This window comes from Silene latifolia, chromosome Y (genome assembly GCF_048544455.1).
Source record: "Silene latifolia isolate original U9 population chromosome Y, ASM4854445v1, whole genome shotgun sequence".
NCBI classification, from domain to species: domain Eukaryota; kingdom Viridiplantae; phylum Streptophyta; class Magnoliopsida; order Caryophyllales; family Caryophyllaceae; genus Silene; species Silene latifolia.
In genome coordinates, this window is record NC_133538.1 from 300560420 (window position 1) to 300583065 (window position 22646).

At 39.0% G+C, this 22646-nt stretch overlaps 1 non-coding gene across 1 annotated transcript; it reads right to left on the reverse strand.

Annotated features, from left to right (window-relative positions):
* Positions 1–22271: 22271 nt before the first annotated feature.
* LOC141636248 (small nucleolar RNA R71) lies at positions 22272–22378 on the reverse strand. The gene has a single exon (XR_012540873.1). It is a non-coding gene; the product is annotated as a small nucleolar RNA R71 (small nucleolar RNA).
* Positions 22379–22646: the final 268 nt, after the last annotated feature.

The following is a 22646-nucleotide window of genomic DNA, read 5'->3' on the forward strand; positions in this document are numbered from 1 at the left end:
GTACCTTTGTTACGGACTGCGGTTTGGCGGTTTGCTGGCGGTGTTGCGATGCCGTAATTGGATTTGTTATAGAGGATTTATGTAGTTTGATAACTTGAATTGTTGCATCATTGATAGGCTATCGCATATCTAACAAAGATAAATACCCTTGATACAAATGAATGTAGTAATAGGGGTCGAACACAAGGAGACGGGAGTTGCTAAACAAGTTGTCATGGAGTGAATTCTATCAAGGTCGGTTATCGAATGAATGTTTGGTCTAAGGGAATCGGGTTACACATGCAAATTATGTAAATGCTCATGTTAAACTAGGAAATTTATAATACGATAATTGTTTAGGGCTAATGACAACCACCGGTCGGCCTTATTGTCAACCATAGAACGGGTTCTAGCGAGCTCTCGCTATGGCTAGATCGGTCTACTAAAACATGCTTAGTCTAATTAAATTTCGAGCCTCTCGACTTATAAAAGTTAATTAACAAATTTAATCTAAGATATTGGCCAACAATCAAAGACTAACAAATCAATACAAGCATGTGATAGAAACTATTATACGATTATTATAGCATCCTAATTCAACATACGCAAAAACATTTTATGCATGGATTCCCTATTCCCTAGACAAATGAACTACTCTGGCATAATGAAATCTAAACTAATGACATAAGAAATGATAAACATGAACATACTAACTAGTAATGGAAATGACAAATAAATAACAAAAGTAATACTAGAAATGAGATGACCTTGATAAATGAAATAGAACTTGGAAATGAAGAACAAGATAACAAATGGAAATAACTTAAAATGTAACTTGTATATAACTTGAATTGCTTAAATGAAATTGTTTATAACATAAAGAAAATGCTTAAAGGAAATATAAACTACATTTTATTCTGAAAAGTAAGACTAAAACATATGGAAAAGTGTGTGGAAAGTTGTGTCTCAGTGGTCGGACACAACACCCTTTATATTGGAATAAGGGGTATAACGTAAACAAGTCAAAGAGAGGTCACCCCGATCGGGGATACCCCACCCCGATCGGGGTCGTGTGTTTTCTTATTTCCGTCTTAACTTCTTGCTTTATGGTGATGCGGAATCCAATGCTTGCATATTTAGGAGGCCGTCTAGGACATCCTAGGGATCATATGGCATCCAATGCATGCTCCTATCTTGGGCTTTTACTTGGACTTAATTTCTTTACTTGTCCACCAACCAAAGTTGGTTTCATCAAGCTCGGGATTTCCAATTTCTTTCCGAAATGCCCCTATACTTCCTGGAACGCCCTTGCATGGTTAAGACTTGCTCTCATTAGCCTCGTGAACTTGGGTGAATGCTAATTTGACGTTAATAAGCTACCAAAGGCTTTATTTCCTACAAAATGCAATGAATACGAGCAAAAACACCTAGAACACGGAATTAGCTCACAAATACACTAATAGAAGTGCAATAATAAAAAAAAACCGAGCTAAAATAGGGAGTTAAACTATATATAAAATTGACTTATCAATCATTAATTCATTTCATAATCAATTTGGCCATTCGCATTCACATGTATTTTATTGAGTATTTTTATTATTGGAGCTAATCAAAGCGTTTTCAAATATCTGTGGTGGACCATATGATGATTTCCGCTCATATGGAGAGCAGTGGCTTGACAAATTAGCATCTGCATATAAGCCTTGGACTTGGAGGCTTTGGAGCGGTCTTCACCGTAGTTGTCGCCATTTCTTGTTGTCTAGTCTTTGACATTCATTAGACTCCACTTTTATCTTCAATTTGGTTGTACTATTTGGGATCGTCATTTAAATCTCTTTATTTGTAACCTAATTATTTTAACTACAACTTATCTATGTTAAATCGCTTTATTTCGTTTGTTCGTACTACAAATTTGGGAAACCAAGTCATGTGACATCTCCATAGGTTAGGATGGCCTAAGGGAATGCTTCCCGGCTTATGGGGGTATTACACATTTACAAACTTCTTGTGTAATGCCACATTACACGAGAATTTGTATTATACATGATTGTTACGTGTCTTCAAATTCTCCAACAATATCGTGTTTCCATATGTAAGGTAGTTAACTCATCGGATATGTAAAAACCAACATTCTATTATTCATATAATCATATATTCTTATATAACTATCTTTTTTATACCAATTTACTTTATGATTGTTGGACATTGTAGTGTAGTAAGATTTAAAATATAATATTAGGTCGCATTTGATATTTTTTTGAGAAGCAACGGTTCAATAATTGGGAAGTACAATTTTATAAGACTTAACAATTGAATGGTTTGCCTTATGGAGTCATACATCTCACTCGCTTTGATTATGATTGTAATATATTATCAATTCTTTATAGTCATATATCTTATTTTAGCAATAAATCACGCTTTGATTCTGATAGTAAAAAAAAATAGGAAACTAAATATAAAACTAATTATCATCAAAAGCTAAGCGGTGTGGATGTGGGAATTCGGTATCCAAGGGGTTTTTAAAAACGTTTAGAGTCGCCACTAAGTTTTACGGAAAACTGAGAAACCATTTTGAAAAGAGTTGATTCGATTTGAAAGTACGTGATGGGAAGTTTGTTAATAAAACACCCACCCCTGCTCGTTACAATAATGTAATACCCTTATTTTATTACCTTGGTCAGAGGCTAGTCAACAGTAAATGGCTAAATATATTTTATAAAATTATATTATATTTCTACGAGTTATGCAATAAGACAGAATAGTAATAATAATGATGATAATGATAATAATAGATAATATGTATACTTGTATATATATACTCTCACCTTCCACCTTATATACACCCACCTTATCCCTTATCCAACCACCCTATCCATTTATCACAACACAATCCACCACACTTCTAAAGAGAGAAAAGAGAGAAAAGAGAGAAAGAGAGATTAGAAGAAAAGGGAGATTGGAAGACCGTCTTTTGTCCCTCCACCTCAAGATCATAAGGTAATACCATTTTAAATTAGTCCGTATATTAATTAATTTATACCGTTAACCCACCTCGACCTTGACCTGTCTCTGACTGTCCTTGACCACCCCTTTAACCACCCTAAAATGGGTTGATCGAGTAGATCTAGGGCTAGTATGTGGTTTATGTGACTCGGTTTTGGGATGGGCTTTAACCCCTTTTACCGTGACCGACCTAGGGTGGTTGTAGGGTGTTGTGTCGTAGGTTGAGCGGAGGCCATGGTGGAGGTCGTGTGTGGTGGTGTTGGTGGCGGTTAGGTGGTGTGAAGAAGGGAGGAGTGTGAGTGGTATGTATGTTGTGTGTGTTGGGGTGCTGCCGATTTTAGGCTTGGATGGTGGCTCGTGGGGGTGGCGCTGGGCAATGGGGCCATGCCGTGACAACCGTGGAGTTGGTGGCTGCATTGGTGGCTATGGTGGTGTTAAAGGAAGGGTTTTGTGTGTGTTGTGTTGGTCTTGTTGTTGTCGTGCTTTGTTGTTGTTGTTGCTGCGGTTTTAGGCGCTCGCCGTGGATCACCATGGCCGATGGTGGTTGCCCACGATGGAAGCAGTAGGTGGTGGTAGGTGGCGGTGGTTGTCGGGGTTAAGGAGGGAGTTTGGGTGTGAGTGAGTCGGGATTTAATTATTGTTTAATGAGTACGAGTCGGGATATGAATTTAATTATATTAAATTATATAATCATAATTTAATTAGATTAGTAAGTAATTATATTTAATTATCGTAATTCGGTGCCGACTTTATGGAGGAGCACATTTATATTCGGTTGCTTTATTGTTTAGCGGGATTGCTAAAAGGTAGGTTAATCCCACTCAGTTTCAATATATTTGAATGGTCATGTGAGTCGTGTTTTAGTGGTCATTGCATTATAACATGTTGTCGTAAATTCATATGTTACGAGAAATGCATTATAACATGGTATTGACTAAGAGGACTTGACGAGTCGGTAATTGGCATATTGTGTGGTATCTTGCATTTATTATATTTGTCATGAGTATTGGAGGATATGACTGTTGTGATTGTTTGGTTGTTGTTGACGAGACGGAAGATGGTGGGGAGACCGCCTTCCGCTTGAGCCGCTTCTTCGAGCTTCCCACTATAAGAGGGATGTGAACATTAATGACTTGAGTACGGAGGGACTCGTATAGTTAAGACACAACGTCTGGCAGGGGACCCGGTTGGCTTCCGAGCCTTGTACGTCTGGGCGTGTCTTGGTACCTGTTTGTGTGGTGTGGTGTCGTGGGCGTGTCCCTGGCACCGGTGGTTGTGAGTACCTCTGGGCGTGTCCCGGTACCGGCATGGTGGTTGTTTGATAGCATCTTATTCATATCATAGTCATGTTGTATACTCACACACTTCGTGTCGTGTCTCACTTTATTTATTGAAACTGACGTGTTGTTTGTCTGTATAATTGTCACCTATTTCTGGGGTGGCCTGTGTCGATCCATATGATATTTCCCATCATATGGGGAGCAGGTTGAGTACAGGTGTTGCTTGTTGACATGATCGGGATTTGGGCCACGCCTTGAACTCGGAGTCGAGTAGCGTAGTACAGATTACATAGATGGTAGCCGACTTTTAATTTCTATAGTTCACTTTTTTTCATTTGTTTATATTTATGTAATCACTAAACTTGATATTTATTTAAAGAGTTTCTTAATTGTAATTCCGATTTTGCTGCCTCGGAAAACCGAGCCGGTAATATTTTCCAATTACCTTGGCCAGGTAGGAAGAAGGTGTTATAAATAACGGCCTCTACTAAGGACTATGATGGCTAGTTGGATATAACTACGATCGATTGTATGAAAGTGCAAACACCATTTTGATCCTAGCATGTGAGAACGGTTTCTAGTCATTAAATGCATTTTAATTTACCTTATCCAAGTTGTTTTAGCATGTGAGATTTAATAAGCATTCACGATATGGCTTAGGGGGGACGGGAAGCAATTGGGGCATTACCTATTATAACCCAGATGATTCTCATCGACTCGATTTGGAAACAAATGAATTAAAGTACAACTCGATCTAATTACATTTGCTAGACAAAGATCGAGTCATGACTCACATGACACAGCCTACTTAGGTGTGACACCAGCCTCAAAAAACGTGCAATAAGGAAGGTCACGGCTCACATGGGTCCTTGTCCTTGGCCTCTTCATTGTTTTGCGCACATCGCTTCGTTTTGAATAATTAGGCATTACTTATCTAATTACCCAAAACAAGGGTTTTAAAAACAACTTTACATGACTTAAATAAAGGACTATTCGACCGTTATGCATAAGTTACATGACTCAAATTACATTACAACACAAATTAGTAATTACGAATAAAAAGTTGCGACGATAATAGTTAAATAAACCAAATAAATTGCAACAAAAGAACAAATAAAGAAACAACCAAACTCGTGCACTGCACAGACCAGAATCCTTCATTTGACCTGAACAGACTCGTGCACTGTACAAGGGTTTTACCCTTTGTTTACAATTTCATTCCAATTATGGTTAAAACGACTTAAATCAAAGTCGAAAAATATGACATATATTTTACGAACTCTAAAAAAAGAAACAGAATTAAAAAAAAATTACATGATTGAAATTAGTTATTTACGAATTTAATTAATTAAACCATAATTAGTCTAATTAATCAAGTTACATGCTAAAAATTATGAAAACATGCCATCAACAAAAGATTACTAATCCTAGCAGAAATTAAATCCCAGAAAAACGATATTTATAAATGATAATTAAATTAGCAACATGATACGATAGTAATTAGCGGAAAATAAACGACATAGGCATACTAAAAAACGAGAAAGAACATAGATAGACGGGATTTTTGGCACCCTCAATTTACATGTAGATTTGGACACCACTCAGGATCCCGTATGTCAGTGTTGCTACAAAATACATCTTCGACTGTTTTCAAACAAATAGATTTTCGAAACAATTGAACAAAAACAACTCGAAAAAACCTAAGTAATTTACGAGTAGAAATGGATTTCGAGCAACGATTTTCAAAATGTGATTCTCAGTTCGTTTCTTGACCAAAATCAGTTTTACAAGATGTTTCGGAATTGTGAGATTCCAAACTTTCAAACTGCATAAAAAAACTGGATAAAAAACATTTCAAAATGACTCAAAACAGACGAGAACAGAAGCAGCCCGAAACTTGAGAAAACACGAAAAAGAGAGGAAAACAATGCTCTAATGTTCGTCTAATCTCTTGTGTGAACCTTATGCTTTATTTCTGTGTATGAGAGGGTTTCATGCAGCCTTTTTACGAGAGAAATGAGATGCAAATGCTAGGGTTTTTTTTTTGTGGAAAAAGTCGTGTGTAAATAGAGTGAAGGAGGGGTGTTTATACAGGAAATGAGAAATGGCCTGGGGTTGCTCTAGGGTTCTTAGTGACTCGTCTAAGAGTTGGTGAGAGATTCAAAGATATTTCTTGGAGGAGAAGACAATGTATATGGACGAAATGAGAAATGAGAGGAGGATTGAGTCGGTTTTGGTAAAGATAATGAAGAAGATATGGAGGGATTGCATTCGGTGGTTAGAGTGATATGGAGGGTTGATTAGGGGGAGGTAATATCTCTCAATACTTGAGAAATAAGTTAGATAAAAATGGAGGGAAATGGTTTGATTGGGGATTCGAAAAGGGGACTTGGGCGACCTGTTTTGATGCATCAAAAACAGGTGGTACGGGGGTGGTTCTCGGGTTGGTTTCAAAAGGATTCGGGGCATGGTATTGCTAGTAAATGGGTGTGGGTTATGGGTTAGTATGTGGGATAAACGTGACGTGAGGAGATGAGTCGAAAGGAGTCGGGTTTTGGGCTTTACGGACTGGTTTGTGCTGCTGCTAAAACAGAGTAACCGAGGTGGTAACTTCTTGTTTGGGACGTGATTTTGAGCTGAGTTTTAGAGGCTTTTGGGCTGGGCACCGGGCTGTAGAGGTGGGAATTGGGTTGAAACTCGCATTAAAATCAGCCTCAAATCGCTTCATGAATCAAGCTAAAAAACGTTTACAAGATCCTTGCAAAATCGATTTAAAATTCAATTTTTCAAATTAAATAAAAAGTCATAAATCGTAAAATCATCACACATTTTGATTTTCAATTCAAATTTAAATAAAACTTTAAATAATTTATTTTTCAAATAAATCATAAACAAAGGGTTTTAAATTCAAATAAACTTGAAAATACAAAAACTGATGAAATAAATTCATTTATTTCAAATTCAAAACAAATAATTTAAATTTCATTTAAATTATAAACCGTCAACTAATACCCGCTTCGCATCACAAAATGGAGTCCATCAATGAGCGGTGTCGATAGATAAACATGTGTCCAATCATCATCGGGTGTTTGTTGGGTTTTCTGTAAATTCCAACATCGACAGATACGGGTATCTACAAGCGGGCATAATTTTCTAAATGTAAACAACTAGGACATACGACCACTAAATAACTTGTATGCAAAGATTAGTGCAAATCACAACTAATTGAGATATATCAAACAACAAAAAGTCATATCATGCATGCTTAGGCATGATCTTTATTAGTTGTAGAGTAACAACAAACAATGAAAGGATCACTCACATATAAGCTTATTATTTCTACGAAATTTTCATCGAAATAAGTTAAGCTTGTGTAAAACATGATTTTTATTAGAAATTGAATTTAATAACTTTGACATGCATCTACTTATATTAGGATAATAAATTAAATTAGTTTTAAATTTTATGAAATTTACTTTTATTGGAGAATTTTTTTATTAGGAGAATTTTACAAAAAAAGTTGGACTCTCTAATATCGGTCGAAAAGTTTCTGCTTATATATATATATATATATATATATATATATATATATATATATATATATCTCAACTTGATTCCAAACTTCCTTATTTAATCACATAAATGCTAATAGGCTCCGATGGTGCCTAACACACAATTAAATAACCGAGTTATAAGCATAACCCTTGGCCCTATGGCCATCATAATTACATAATGAAGATAAAACATCGGAGACACACTACCGACACAAAATACTATTTTATAGTTCTTTTCGCACCCGTTCTGTTTTCTCCCCATACCCGGCGACGTTATCACCATAACGTCATCAACAACCACAATAGTCACGTCGGTAGCAACAACACTTATACTATCTCATGCACACGGCCCTAGCCACTCATTACTCTCAAGGAATAACAACATCATCACCCAAATGGACACTACAAAACGATCACGATGTATACCATAGACACTCTACCTGACCATTGGGAGGCAACTATACAACATCTACACTACCACTCATAGGGTCAGATTCCCACGTAACCACCTTCACACTTCATGCGTACCCACTCAAATTAAACGATTATACTCTATAACACCAATGATCGAATACCTCAACAATATGATCGAATTATCAAGTATTACACGCCACACTCTTACTCTCGTAACCGCGAAAATCAAACTTGTAATATTAATTTTACCATCATGTATCTCAATCATCTATCAACCAAAGTTTCCAAGTTATGCTTAACTTAAATATTCCTTAATATGCAACTCAACTCCATTCACTATTGATAAGTGCATTTTATACAGTCTTTTTAGCCTATTTTTGCACGTATTTCCATGTACTTTTGTACCGTTTTATATTGCATTATGCCCCGAAATGGCTACTTTGGTTCGTTTTGTCTGTTTTGCAGAGATGAACCTGAAAGTAGTGGAATCGTACCCTTTTCGTCCTGTTTTGCATGCATTTTGAGGAGACGGGAATTTTAGAGCGAGAGCACTGCATTGGGATGCGTGAAGGAATGGTCAACGAAGTAGTCGGCAACGAGTTTGGAGCTGTTTTGAAGGAAGAACACTCGATTGAAGGCTTTTCTTGGTTGATCGAGTGGTTTCACATGCTGAGGAGGTCGATCAAGTATTATACTTTACTCGATCGAAATGCTGGATATCAGGTTTCCTCGATCGAGTAACATTTCTGCTCGATCGAGTGTTTTATATGCTGAAGTTCTCGATCGAGTTATCTCAAACTACTCGATCGAGAGGATTGGTGTTTCACTGTGGACGCGGGCCAACGGAGGGTCGTTCGGGTAGAAAGCGAGCAAGCTTTGCATTTGTGGAGTCGCCACCAATTTATTGTGGAAAATTGGAAACCGTTCGAATACCTCGTGCCATGTCAAGACACAAAGTAGTGACATGAACACCAAGAACTCGTTACCCTTAGCATTCTATGTCTAGAATAACTCTCGTGGATGTCAATGAACACGGATGTTCACAGAGATCTGGAGTAAGGGGTGAGGGTACGTATTAGGAAGCTCTTTTGATCGAACACCTAATCCCGCCCGCCTCGATAGCGGCCTCTACTAATGATTAGGGAAGTTATTCATACTCGATATGTTGTCGATTATATGCATGCAATGCAACATCCAATAAATTAATCCTAACATGTGAGAATTAACTAAGTCGGTTAACAATTAATTTAGAACTCATTAGGTCGAAACATGATTTAGAATTAATTACATGTGAAAACAACTAAATAAATCATCCATTCGATAAATAAATACAATAATAAATAAATTGCAATAATTAAAATTACAATAATTACAACTGATTAATTGATTTACGTCGAAAATACATTTGAAACGGATGGTTTGAGAAAAGAAAAGGAAAACAAATTAACGAACAAATTAGCAACGATATTACAAGTAAAAGTTAATTAATACGTAATTAATAAACTAGGTCAAGGCAGAAACGGGAGTTCAGGGGCAAAATTCAATCCGGAATAGGCGCAGCAAAACTGCGTCCTTTGGAAGAGGCACAGCAAACGCTGTGTCTGTTCCTGAGGTGAATTATGGTTGTGAAGCCGGAATTGCGTATCGTTGATATTCATTGGTGAATTAAATGCTCGATTAATAATATTTGACTCGGATAGAAGTGGTTTAACGGATTATTTACGTGCAAATTAGTCGTAAAAGACGGGATAAAACTAATTAGAACAAATTAATTGCAAGATTAAAAGGTTAAATACAAATTAAGAAACTAGAACAAATTAATTAGGTTAAACAGGTTATTAATAACGAACTAATGATGACGATCAATAACAGATGCGTATATACCAAAGGATGAATTCCAGAGATTTGATATTGATGAATCGAACATCTAAAATCCGGAATTGATTTTAATGACGAAAACCCGGAAATATGAATTATAAGGGATTTAAGTCGGGAATTGAAAGGATGGTAATTTGTCAATGAATTGTATGTTAAAATTATTATACGCACGAAATAAGAACAAGCAAGAAAAGACGAAGGAAAATAGAGGAATTAACAGAGGAAGAAGGAAGAAGAAGGAGAGCAGGAACTGCGACAACCTTAGGAAGAGGCGCAGCAGGTGTTGCGTCCCTTCGAAGAGGCGCAGCAGTTGCTGCGCTCCTTCTCGACATCTGTCTCCCGTGAATCCGTTAAAAAGGGTTTGAAATAAGGTTTTGTAAATCGGTTTTGAATATGTTTTCGACGTAAACCTTACAATAATGATTACAAAAATAAAGTACAATAATAAAATATGGGATTTACACCCTCAGAATTACATGTTTGACAAAACGAGATTAACTAAGTTAACATTTAGTGATGCTCGACTCGAACGTACGACGAAAGTGCCCTCTAAGAGGAATTTAAACAAGATTGATTAAGTAGATTGATGTGGAGTTGGTCAAATTGGTCGGTCATGCAAAACGAGGCTGGTACTCAGAAAGATCCGAGCTTACGTGGTCGAAAGTTCAAGCACGTAGACGTCAAAAAGTAAGAGCGTGATCTTAGAATGCAAAGGGAGAAGAGAAGGGCGGACACCCGCGTGAGAAATATGAGGAACGAAGGTCCCTATTTATACTAATCACGGAATTAGGGTTTAGGAAAGGAGAGAAAGATCTGGAAGCACCCGACTTAGGTTAAACACGAAAACTTGGACAAAAATAAAGTTTGGGGAAAAGGCGCATCAGGTGCTGCGTCCCTTGGAAGAGGCGCAGCACTTGCTGCGTCCTTTCCCCAGCGGTTTCCTCCTGCGTAAGAAAGCGCGTTTGATAGCCTGTCGTATTTTAGGCATAACTTTCTCTACAAGACTCGGAATAATGTGATTTTGGTGGCGTTAGAAAGCTAAAAGAAAGATCTAGAACTTTCTGTGAAATAGGCCTGGCTCAAAAAGGTCGTTATGACCTCGTAAAACAAGCCTAAAGGTCGGGTTGTCATTTTAGCTAAAAGAAATAATGCACATTTTGTAATGTAAACTTTAAGTTTAGCCTAATGAAGTGACATGGGACTCAAAATGAAACATAATCTCGACATTTTATGACATCTTAACCTTAGGTGGACAAGCACATTGCTTTGACTCGGGATTTGACGGTTTTAGGAAATGAAGACGGTTTTTGACCCGGACTCGAAATGAACTCTAATTACTGCCAAAACGACCATAATGACACCTAGATGACAACCAAGGGGTAGACACAAGTATTTGAGCTATCACTTGCCGATAAAATTACGAATTGTCATAAATCGTTCCGTGTACCAAACATGCGGACCAATCATCACCGGGTGGCTTGCAGGAGGTGCAGGAATGAGGTATCTACAGAGCCCCACCTTGACTGAGGCTCGGACAAGGCAAAAGTCAAAGTATAGTCATCAGTTCAATCGAAGATTACAACCTGACGACTATGGCGACGCGAGGCGGCTCAAGGGGTCTGAGCCAAGGACCTGTCGTCGGGAACATTTTAGAGTCTATCGACTATCGGGGAGGATCGTTTAAAGTCCATTAGACTACGTAAGGAAGATCGCCAGCCATAAGAAGAGACCATACCTGAGACTTCTTCCTCGAGACATTTCTAGTGTTGCGTAGGAGCTAAGGGTAAGCGTAAGAGCTAAGGCTAGGACCTAAAGGATATGTAAAGGTTGTGCCAAGGGTGTGGGACCGTAAAGGAAAACATCGGCGAGAAGGCAGCCTAAGGGTAAGCAAGATTTGGGTGTAGGAACTTTAACAAAAGGTGATCCTAAAGGATTATGATCCTAAAGGTAGAGGCGTATGAGCCCTAGGGAGTTTGGGAACCTAAAGAGCTAGGCGTATAAACCTGGGTGTACGAACCTAAAAGGACGGCTGGTATGGGAACTTAAAGGCTTATGAACCTAAGAGGAATTGGGATCCTAGGGTTAAGTTTAGGAACTATTGGGTTACTAATTCTTGATTTAAACGCGTGAGGTATGAGAACTCCAAAAGGATTTATGGGTTTATGAACCTAATGGGAGCTTAAAGGTTTATGAACCTAAAGGAGGCCATTTTGGGATCTAAGAATCTAGGGGGTAAGAATCCTAACTTTAGGTTTACGAACCTAAGGAAGGAGGCGCTGGTTTGGGAACTTCTGGAGAACGACACCTCTGCCGAACTCCGCGAGGAAACAATAATGTTGAGGGTAGCAAGACGTCGGTAGAAACTGCGGGGGGGGGGGGGGGGGGGAATCGCTTGGGTCGGTCTTCAAACAAACTTCGGTAACAACTTGAAATTGATGTTGAACTCCACGTGTTGAGAGGGACAAATGGCTGTCTTGAACGCTCGCTGGGGGAAATCTGCTTGGGTCGGTCTTCAAACAAACTTCGGTAAAACTTGAAATTGATGTTGAACTCCACGTGTTGAGAAGGACAAATGGCTGTCTTGAACTCTCGCTGGGGGAACATAATTGAGTTGATGTTGAACTCCACGTGTTGAGAGGGACAATTGGCTGTCTTGAACTCTCGCTGGGGGAACATAATTGACGTTGATGTTGAACTCCACATGTTGAGAGCGACAATTGGTTGTCTTGAACTCTCGCTGGGAAAATAATTGAGGTGTGTCAAAACACATGTCAGATAAAATTCGCTCGTTGTGGCAAGCAAGGTCTTGATAAAGTACTGCGACAGTTCGCAGTTTACTCGGACTTGAGCGAAGCCCCCAGTTGGAGCGAGCACTGCTTCTGATACTTACCTGCATGGTTAGTGGCCACACAAGAACGCAATATAATAGAAAAATAGCACATAAACATGAGGAAACACATAGGTTTTGCAAAAGTTGTTTTTTTATAAAAGTTATTTAAAACTTGCTTAAAGAAGTTTGTCGTTTGTAATGCGTTAATACATATTAAATGGGCTTTAGACATAGGACTTAACACGACATTGACTCACTAGGACGCAAAATATGGACTGACACAACACTGACTTAGATTTGACGCGACACAGGGGATGACCTTGGCAGGCTTTGCCTAAGTATGCGCAACCCCTAGCCAAGTGTGGGTGACAATGCGTATCAGTTCCAAAGGTAGAATAATTGAGACAATGATGAAGGCATATAAAGGCAAGGCATGAGCCATGGATCAGCTGTCTACTTGGATGTCCTTTGCCGTCGCTTGTTGTAAAAGAGACCCCTCTTGAGGCACGATAACTTGGAGAATCGATCTAAGACCTTTGTCATTGTCCAGACCGAGCACTAGCTTGACTCAAATTAGACTCGAAGACCAAAAAGGAGGATGAAGGAAGGGTGGCATCTCAGAAGAGAAGCCCCCAGGATGAGAAGATGACTCTAGACTTTGGTAAAAAAGAGACTGTGCGATAACAAGGAGCCCCCAGTAAAGAGGTAGAAATGGAAATTGTGGTTGGGAGGTTGAGATTGAGGTTGAAAGTTGATTTTTGAGGTGGTTGATAATTGATGTTGAAATTTAAAAGTTGGGACGGTTGTGTCCATGAGGACTGCCTACGTATTCATGTGGAGTGAAATCAAACCAGATCGTAGTTCTAAGGTTTGGTTAATTTTATTTGGGTGTTGTGGTTATATCCTTCTTGTGTAAGAAAGGACTGCCTACGTATCCACCTGAAGAGGTGAAATCAAACCAGATCGTAGTTCAGGTGTGTTCCTAAGCTTATGCTGTCAGGACCTTAAAGTGCATGGATAAGGAGAGTATATTCCTTTGGTGACTCGAAGAATCGATTTGAGATAACTTCCTCTGATTATAGACCAAAGAGGTATAACTAATTTGTAAAAATTTCCTTGTTATGTGAGCGCACTCGAAAGTGGACCCTAAGGATGAATATGGGTATGTCCCGTTATGGGTAGCAAAGTATTTGAAGACTCCGTGTTTGGGTCAAGGTGAAACTAGATTGGATATTTGGAATGTGGAGCTCGGAAATAAGAGGCTTTGATGAACAAATCTCTGGAGCTTGATTTTGTGGAGTTAAGGTTTGATGGGATTATGGCTTGTAATATGGGTTGGAAATGAGGTCTCTTGGCTTGATGTAGCCTGAGAACATAAAGGTAGGTTAAACTGATATGGGTTAAAGTTTCCATGCCTTAGCTCTAAAGGATGGGCATACTTGACGAGCTTGGAAGGATTCTCAAAATTCCTAACTAGACCATGTAACGCTCTCAAGAAGGACATAGGGTGTGGGATGTGTGAAAGCCTAAGTGAGGGTGCTAGCTGACCATCTTCATCGATGTCTTGATTCTATATAGACTTCAGCATTATTCCGTATAGCATTTGATTTCAGGCTTGTTCTTGATTGAGACTCAGATTTTTGGTTTAGGATATATTTCGAATTTTTGCTCAGATTTTTTATTCAGGTTTTTGATGATAACTTTGACTTTGGATATCGACATTAACTTTCTTGAGCCTTGTTCTTTTGACTCTTTTGTCTTGGATTATGGGCATAACTGCGGCCTTGGATATTGAGCTTGGTGTCTCTTGATTGAGCCTTTGTCTTTGATCATGGCTCTTATCGTCTTGGATTTGCTTGTATAACTTTGACCTTTGATTTGGGTCAGACTAGCACCTTTGGTGTGAAACGGGTTGGTCTTTACTAACAGGTTGTTTATTGTTGGGAATGGGCTTGCCTTCTGTCATAGATCGTTAACAAGGGAGACGGTCTGGATTCGTCCTAGAATCTCTTGAGATATGCTCGTCCTAAACTGGGGTATAGTGAGGTTTCTATTGCCAGACATGGAATAGGTAAGAAAAGAACACGGAGTTTCAGGTCCTCTACAACATAGAACGGAACATTGTTTAAGTGTACTCATATCGACTGCCATGTGTTGTTGTTCATTTTAAAATGTCTCAAATCGATTCTTGTTGTCACAAGAAATGGATAAAGTATGAGATATGATAGAATATGTGGATTTAAAAGTACTTTTATTGAAATGAATAATAAATATATAGACTCGAGAAGACACGTGGCTCGTGGGACAGCCCCAAATTGTCACTAGAAATGGAAATAGACACTAAGAAAGACACTATGACAAAATTATGGGATAGAAAGCCTAGGACTCAGACTCGGACTCGGACTTTGACGCGATCTTAGATCCAGACTCGTAATCATAGGCCCATGCTTGAACATCTTCTTTTCTAGCAACTGGCTTTGACATCTGACTTTGAGCATTCACCCATTTGATCACCCCATCCTAATCATTGGGAACACTGGAAGGATAACAGTCAAGAAGAGTTTCCTGATAAGTGGTGTATCCATGAGGATTGACTAACTTGTCTTGTGAGTTAAATGTTGAGAGAGACAATTTCCCGCTTTCAGTCATATCTTGGATCACATGCTTGAGCTTATAGCACATCTCAGTACCGTGTCCTTTGCCCTTGTGATACTGGCAATAGACGTTCTCATCCAAGAATTTAGCCTTCTTTTCTGGATCAGGTGTAGGACCGATAGGTTTCAACATTCGTCGTTCTATAAGTCTATGAAGGGCATCGGTGTATGTAATACCAATGTTGGTAAGTTTCCTAAGGGGTGTATCCTTCTTCTCGGAAGCCTTTGTGAATGATCTTGGAGAATTGTTAGGTTTCTTTGATGAAGGCTCCATGCGGTTGCCTTTGTTGATTTTGATTCCGGGATGAGAATAAGTAGGAATAGATTGCTCACTTATTGTTTTCTCCTTAGGACTGTCAGGTTGAGGGTTTGTTTGGACATTTTTCATCTTGAGAGGTCGGGCATCAAGCTTCTTATGCATTTCGGCGAACTGGTTTTCCATATTGGAAAGTCAGAAGTTTAGATTATCAATAGCTCCCTCTATTTTGGAAAATTTATTATTGAAGGCAATGGAAAGCATGAGCATTCCACTTTGGATATCGTCGTCTTCAAGCACGTTGATCTCTCTGTCGTCATAAGGATCGAGGAGATGAGAATAGTCTAGAGATGATTCTCCGTCATGTTTAATGATATTAGACCCAAGAGGGTCGATTTTCTTGGATTGCCTGACAGAAGGTGGCTTAGGAAGCTTGCCCTCTTCGATCATATCTTAGATGGTGTATTTCAAGAGAAAACACGCTTCAACATCATGACCTCTACCTTAGTGATATAAGCAGTATTTGTTGCCCTTCCAAAGGTTCACCTGTTTCTCTAAAGGTGGATCTAGAGTTGGCCCTATTGGATGTAGCTTGCCTTGGACAGAGAGTCTCTTCAAAGCATCGGCATAAGACATGTCTAAATCGGTAAGCACCCTTTGATGCCTCCCAGGTTTCCTTTCGGCTGCTTTTGGCTTTCTAGGACGATGGTTATTGCAAGAGGTAGGCTTTGGACGACCTAGACTAGATGTTTCTCTAGGTGGCGTGTTCTTTTCCACCATTCCATTCTCGAGGGTGAGGACGCGAATGCTCAAATTTTCCACTGTAGCTTGAACTCGTAGGACCATGGCATAAACGTCTTGGAGAGACATGGTGATTGTGACTTGAACTGCTTCGTGACTTGCTGGATTCCTAGTCGACAGAAATGACGCGCATTACAACTCGATTCGACATGGGATCACGCATACTAAGGCAACAAACAAAGGAAGGGACAAGATGATAAATCTACACTTGACTTGTGAATTCGTGAAATGTCGTGAGCGACTTCTCGTGTTTGAATTCACGGTGCTTGACTATAATTTTAGACTCGAGTGTTGACTTTGACGGAGTGACCCTCATATGATTGACTTTATTGACGGGATTGATGACACGCGTTAATTCTAATTTGTGTGTTTAAGACAGACTTGACTCGAGGTTTCGGTATGTGTGTCCCGAACGTGTCGTTAGGAGAATTCAAGAGACGGATTTTGGAATAACTCGATGAGTTAGCCTCGAGTGCGTGAGTCGAGGTGTGGAAATGTTTAGCTCTTAACTGAATTGGGGTAGGGGGTCCAAAATGACGGCGTGACGCCTTAGACTTGACTTGAATTTGAAAAGGCCCAATATGTAAGGGAAGACGGGTTCATGAGTCGACAGAGTTCCGACTAGGACATAGCCGGTTTGAATTTTGACTCTAACTTAGCCCAATTGAATTTACATATTCACATTTACATGGTTTGAAAAAATATTTTGGTTTTTTTTTGGTTTTGTTTTTTTTTTGGACTTTTTTGGGTTTTTTTTTTACGTTTTTTTTTTGGACTTTTTTACGTTTTTTTTTACACAGGTTTTGAAATGGGTATTACGCCCAAAGTTTGACTCGACATTTGGATAGAGTTTTGACTCATTTTGCGCTGTTTTGAAAATGTTTACATTTTGAAAAGGATTTTATTTTACAAAATTTTGTCATGGCTTTGTTTACAAATTGGCGATCACGTATACATACATATGGGCATTATAACGGTATGCTGAGTGCATTTAAAAGGTTTTGGCTTAAAAGGGTGGGTTGCCATACCGAACAATCAAACCCGGGGTCTGTGGAGAGGCTCGTACCAAACAGGAGTAAGGCCGATTCCTACTCCATTTCCTCGAGTAATGAAAGTCCTTGATACAAACAGGAGTAAGTACCATGGTATGGTTGACGTCAATCGCTATCCATCTATAGGCCCAAATAAGAATTTGGACCGTCTAGACGGGACGATTAGTCGAATGGGTTGGGTTAGGCCTAGGAAGGCCGAATAAAACGACCTAGGAAGGTCGAGTAATGAAAATCGACAACTGTCTCATATAAAATATTCCCTAACCTTGTTCAAGTTTCACTGTTGGCTACACGTAAGTGTATTATCCCCAGCGGAGTCGCCATGCTGTAGACGCGTGCCCACGGGGGGTCACTCGATTAGAAAGCGAGCAAGTGTTGCATTTGTGGAGTCGCCACCAATTTATTATGGAAAATTGGAAACCGTTCGAATACCTCGTGCCATGTCAAGACACAAAGTAGTGACATTAACACCAAGAACTCATTACCCTTAGCATTCTATGTCTAGAATGACTCTCGTGGATGCCAATGAACACGGATGTTCACAGAGATCTGGAGTAAGGGGGGAGGGTACGTATTAGGAAGCTCTTTTGATCGAACACCTAATCCCGCCCGCCTAGATAATGGCCTCTACTAATGATTAGGGAAGTTATTCATACTCGATATGTTGTCGATTATATGCATGCAATGCAACATCCAATAAATTAATCCTAACATGTGAGAATTAACTAAGTCGGTTAACAATTAATTTAGCACTCCTTAGGTCGAAACATGATTTAGAATTAATTACATGTGAAAACAAGTAAATAAATCATCCATACGATAAATAAAAACAATAATAAATAAATTGCGATAATTAAAATTACAATAATTACAATTGAGTAATTGATTTACGTCGAAAATACTTTTGAAACGGATGGTTTGAGAAAAGAAAAGGAAAACAAATTAACGAACAGATTAGCACCGATATGACAAGTAAAAGTTAATTAATACGTAATTAATAAACTAGGTCGAGGCAGAAACGGGAGTTCAGGGGCAGAATTCAACCCGGAACAGGCACAGCACAGCTGCATCCTTTGGAAGAGGCGCAGCAAACGCTCCGTCTGTTCCTGGGGTGAATTCTGGCTGTGAAGCCGGAATTGCATATCGTTAATATTCATTGGTGAATTAAATGCTCGATTAATAATATTTGACTCGGATAGAAGTGGTTTAACGGATTATTTACATGCAAATTAGTCGTAAAAGACGGGATAAAACTAAATAGATCAAATTAATAGCAAGATTAAAAGGTTAAATACAAATTAACAAACTATAACAAATTAATTAGGTTAAACAGGTTATTAATGACGAACTAATGATGACGATAAATAACAGATGCGAATATACGAAAGGATGAATTCCAGAGATTTGATATTGATGAACCGAACCTCTAAAATCCAGAATTGATTTTAATGACGAAAACCCGCAAATACGAATTATAAGGGATTTAAGTCGGGAATTGAAAGGATGGTAATTTATCAATGAATTGTATGTTAAAATTATTATACAAACGAAATAAGAATAGGCAAGAAAAGACGAAGGAAAATAGAGCAATTAACAGAGGACGAAGGAAGAAGAAGGAGAGCAGGAACTGCGGCAGCCTTAGGAAGAGGCGCAGCAGGTGTTGCGTCCCTTCGAAGAGGCGCAGCAGTTGCTGCGCTCCTTCTCGACATCTGTCTCCCGTTAATCCGTTAAAAACGCTTTTAAATAAGGTTTCTAAATCGGTTTTGAATATGTTTTCGACGTAAACCTTACAATAATGATTACAAAAATAAAGTACAATAATAAAATATGGGATTTAGACCCCCAGACATACATGTTTGGCAAAACGAGATTAACTTACTTAACGTTTAGTGATGCTCGACTCTAACGTACGATGAAAGTGCCCTCTAAGAGGAAGTTAAACATGATTGATTAAGTTGATTGATGTGGAGTTGGTCAAATTGGTCGGTCATGCAAAACGAGCCTGATACTCAGAAAGATCCGAGCATACGTGGTCGAAAGTTCAAGCACGTAGACGCCAAAAAGTAAGAGCGTGGTCTTAGAATGCAAAGGGAGAAGAGAAGGGCGGACACTCGCGTGAGAAATATGAGGAACGAAGGTCCCTATTTATACTAATCACAGAATTAGCGTTTAGGAAAGGAGAGAAAGATCCGGAAACAACCGACTTAGGCTAAACACGGAAACTTGGACAAAATGAAAGTCCGGGGAAAAGGCGCAGCAAGTGCTGCGTCCCTTGGAAGAGGCACAACACTTGCTGCGTCCTTTCCCCAGCGGTTTCCTCCTGCATAAGAAAGCACGTGTTTGATAGCCTGTCGTATTTTAGGCATAACTTTCTCTACAAGATTCAGAATAAGGAGATTTTGGTGGCGTTTGAAAGCTAAAAGAAAGATATAGAACTTTCTGCGAAATAGGCCTGACCCAAAAAAGTCGTTATGACCTCATAAAACGGGCCTAAAGGTCGGGTTGTCTTTTTAGCTAATTGAAATGCACATTTGTAATGTAAACTTTAAGTTTAGCCTAATGGAATGACATGGGACTCAAAATGAAACATAATCTCGACATTTTATGACATCTTAACTTTAGGTGGACAAGCACATTGCTTTGACTCGGGATTTGACGGTTTTAGGAAATGAAGACGTTTTTGACCCGGACTCCAAATGAACCCTAATTACTGCCAAAACGACCGTAATGACACCTAGATGACAACCAAGGGGTAGACACAAGTATTTGAGCTATCACTTGATGATAAACTTACGAATTGTCATAAATCATTCCGTGTACCAAACTTGCGGCCCAATCATCACCGGTTGGCTTGCGGGAGGTGGAATTCACGGGCCTTAATTAACCCGTGATTGCTTATTTTAGTTATGGACTTTGTTATTTTCTATTTAAGCGTGAACTAATTAGGTCATTAGCACTTCTTATCTATCTTTTTACTGCTTAATATTCTTTGACGCCACTTTCTCTTCTCTTAATCTCTCTCTTAAAACTCTTCACTGTAACTTTGCTCTTGGGATTATTTTTGCTCGGATCTAGTGTTCTTTACGCCGGAATTCTTTCTATTGTATTCTTTTCCTCCTTTTAATCTTAATCTTCCCTTTGTTTGCTTTAATTCTCTTGTATTATTCTCTTAATTTCTGCCCTAGTTTGTTTATGCGATTTCATTATTGTTTCATCATGCCTTATATTAGTTATTTCATCATTATTAATATTGACAGCATTAATAGCATGAGTAGCTAATTTCTTTCATGTTAGGATTAGGGGATCTATGGTAGAAATGTGACGATGTAACGAGTAGGCTAGATGACTTATTTGTGAGAATATATACCCATGGCAATTTAATTATAATACCGACTTAGTTGAGTGCACGCTTCTAAGTTACCCTTTAATCTAGTTAAATTTATTCCTGGATCGGAAGATTGGACTAAATAGACCTGCTATGAACAGTAGACTACCCTAATGAGGACGGAAGTTAAGTTAGTGGAAATCTAGGATAGAAAGTGGACCGGAAGGACCTTTCAACATCCGTCTCAAAGTAAATTATCTAGACTATTTGCAGTTGAGTCATTAGACTACCGTAGTGAACCAAAATCCCGACATGTTCCCTCTTTATTGATCATTCTTATTCATATTTTCTTGCTTTTACTGCTCTTTCTTTACTACTCTTTCCCTTAAGCCTTTTTAGTTTAGAAAATGAAATTCAAACCCCCATTTGTGACCAAATAGACGGACCTTTAACAGATATCTTGCCTCCCTGTGGAGATCGACCCGACTTCCCTAGCTATATTTGTTAGTGCCAGTTGGTTATTTTTGGTAGGTACACGACTAGCCTGTCAAATTTTGGCGCCGTTCCCGGGGAGGCCATAGCCCTATCTGTTTTTGTTTTCGTTAATTTCTATCTGTCTTAGGGAAATTTTATTCCTTGAAACAGTTCTCATTTATCTCTTTCAGTGTTGTGTATGCCCAGGTCAAACAGGTCGGAGTTAGTTTCAGCTGATTCTGAACCAGAGAGACTGTTTCGGCATAGACTCTGTTTGCAAAGAGAACTTCGAAAGGAAGACTTGAGTACTTTCGAGCCCGAGCTAAAACATTTTCTATTTGCAGAAGACCAGTCTTTAGAAGAAGACAATCTCATTTTTGCTAACCAACCAGTAAAGATGCCGAACATTGCAAGTCAATCGGAGCCTAAAGCATCTTCTATTCCCAAGGGTTTCAACCTCCAGACTGAGGACGGCAACACCTTTGATATCATACCGTCTTACATAAATCTGGTGGAGAGAAACTTGTTTAGGGGTGTGGCGGGTGAAGAACCAAAGAAGCATATGGAGGTCTTTACTAATTATTGGTCTACTATTCCCGCTACAAAGGGAGTAACTCAAGACAAGATTAAGGAGGTGCTCTTTCCTTTTCACTGACTGACTCAGCTCGTGAGTGTTTGACCGGTTTGGACCGTACAGCTGTTGGTATCACCAACTGGGAAACTCTCGCACTTGCCTTCTACAAAAGATATTTCCCTCCACAACGCACTAATAAGTTGAGGACAATGATTACTAGTTTCAAGCAGGAACGTGATGAGACTTTCTATGAAGCTTGGTGTCAGTTCAAGAGATTGGTGAGGTCTCTTCCCCACCATGGTTTTGATCCGTGGTTTCTGACCAATTAGTTCTATAATGGGTTGTACGATTACCACAGAGCTATACTTGATGCCTCATCCAACGGAAGATTTCAAAAGAATACTGATGATGATAAGCGATGGGTCATTATTGAGGAGATGGCAACCCATTATGCTGAATATGGGAACCCACGGGACGGTATTCGAATAGTCCATTTAGTTGACAAGGCAGTTGTGGCTCAGCTGGAAGCCATGAATGCTAGGTTTGATAGATTTGAGCTGCAAAATGCTGGG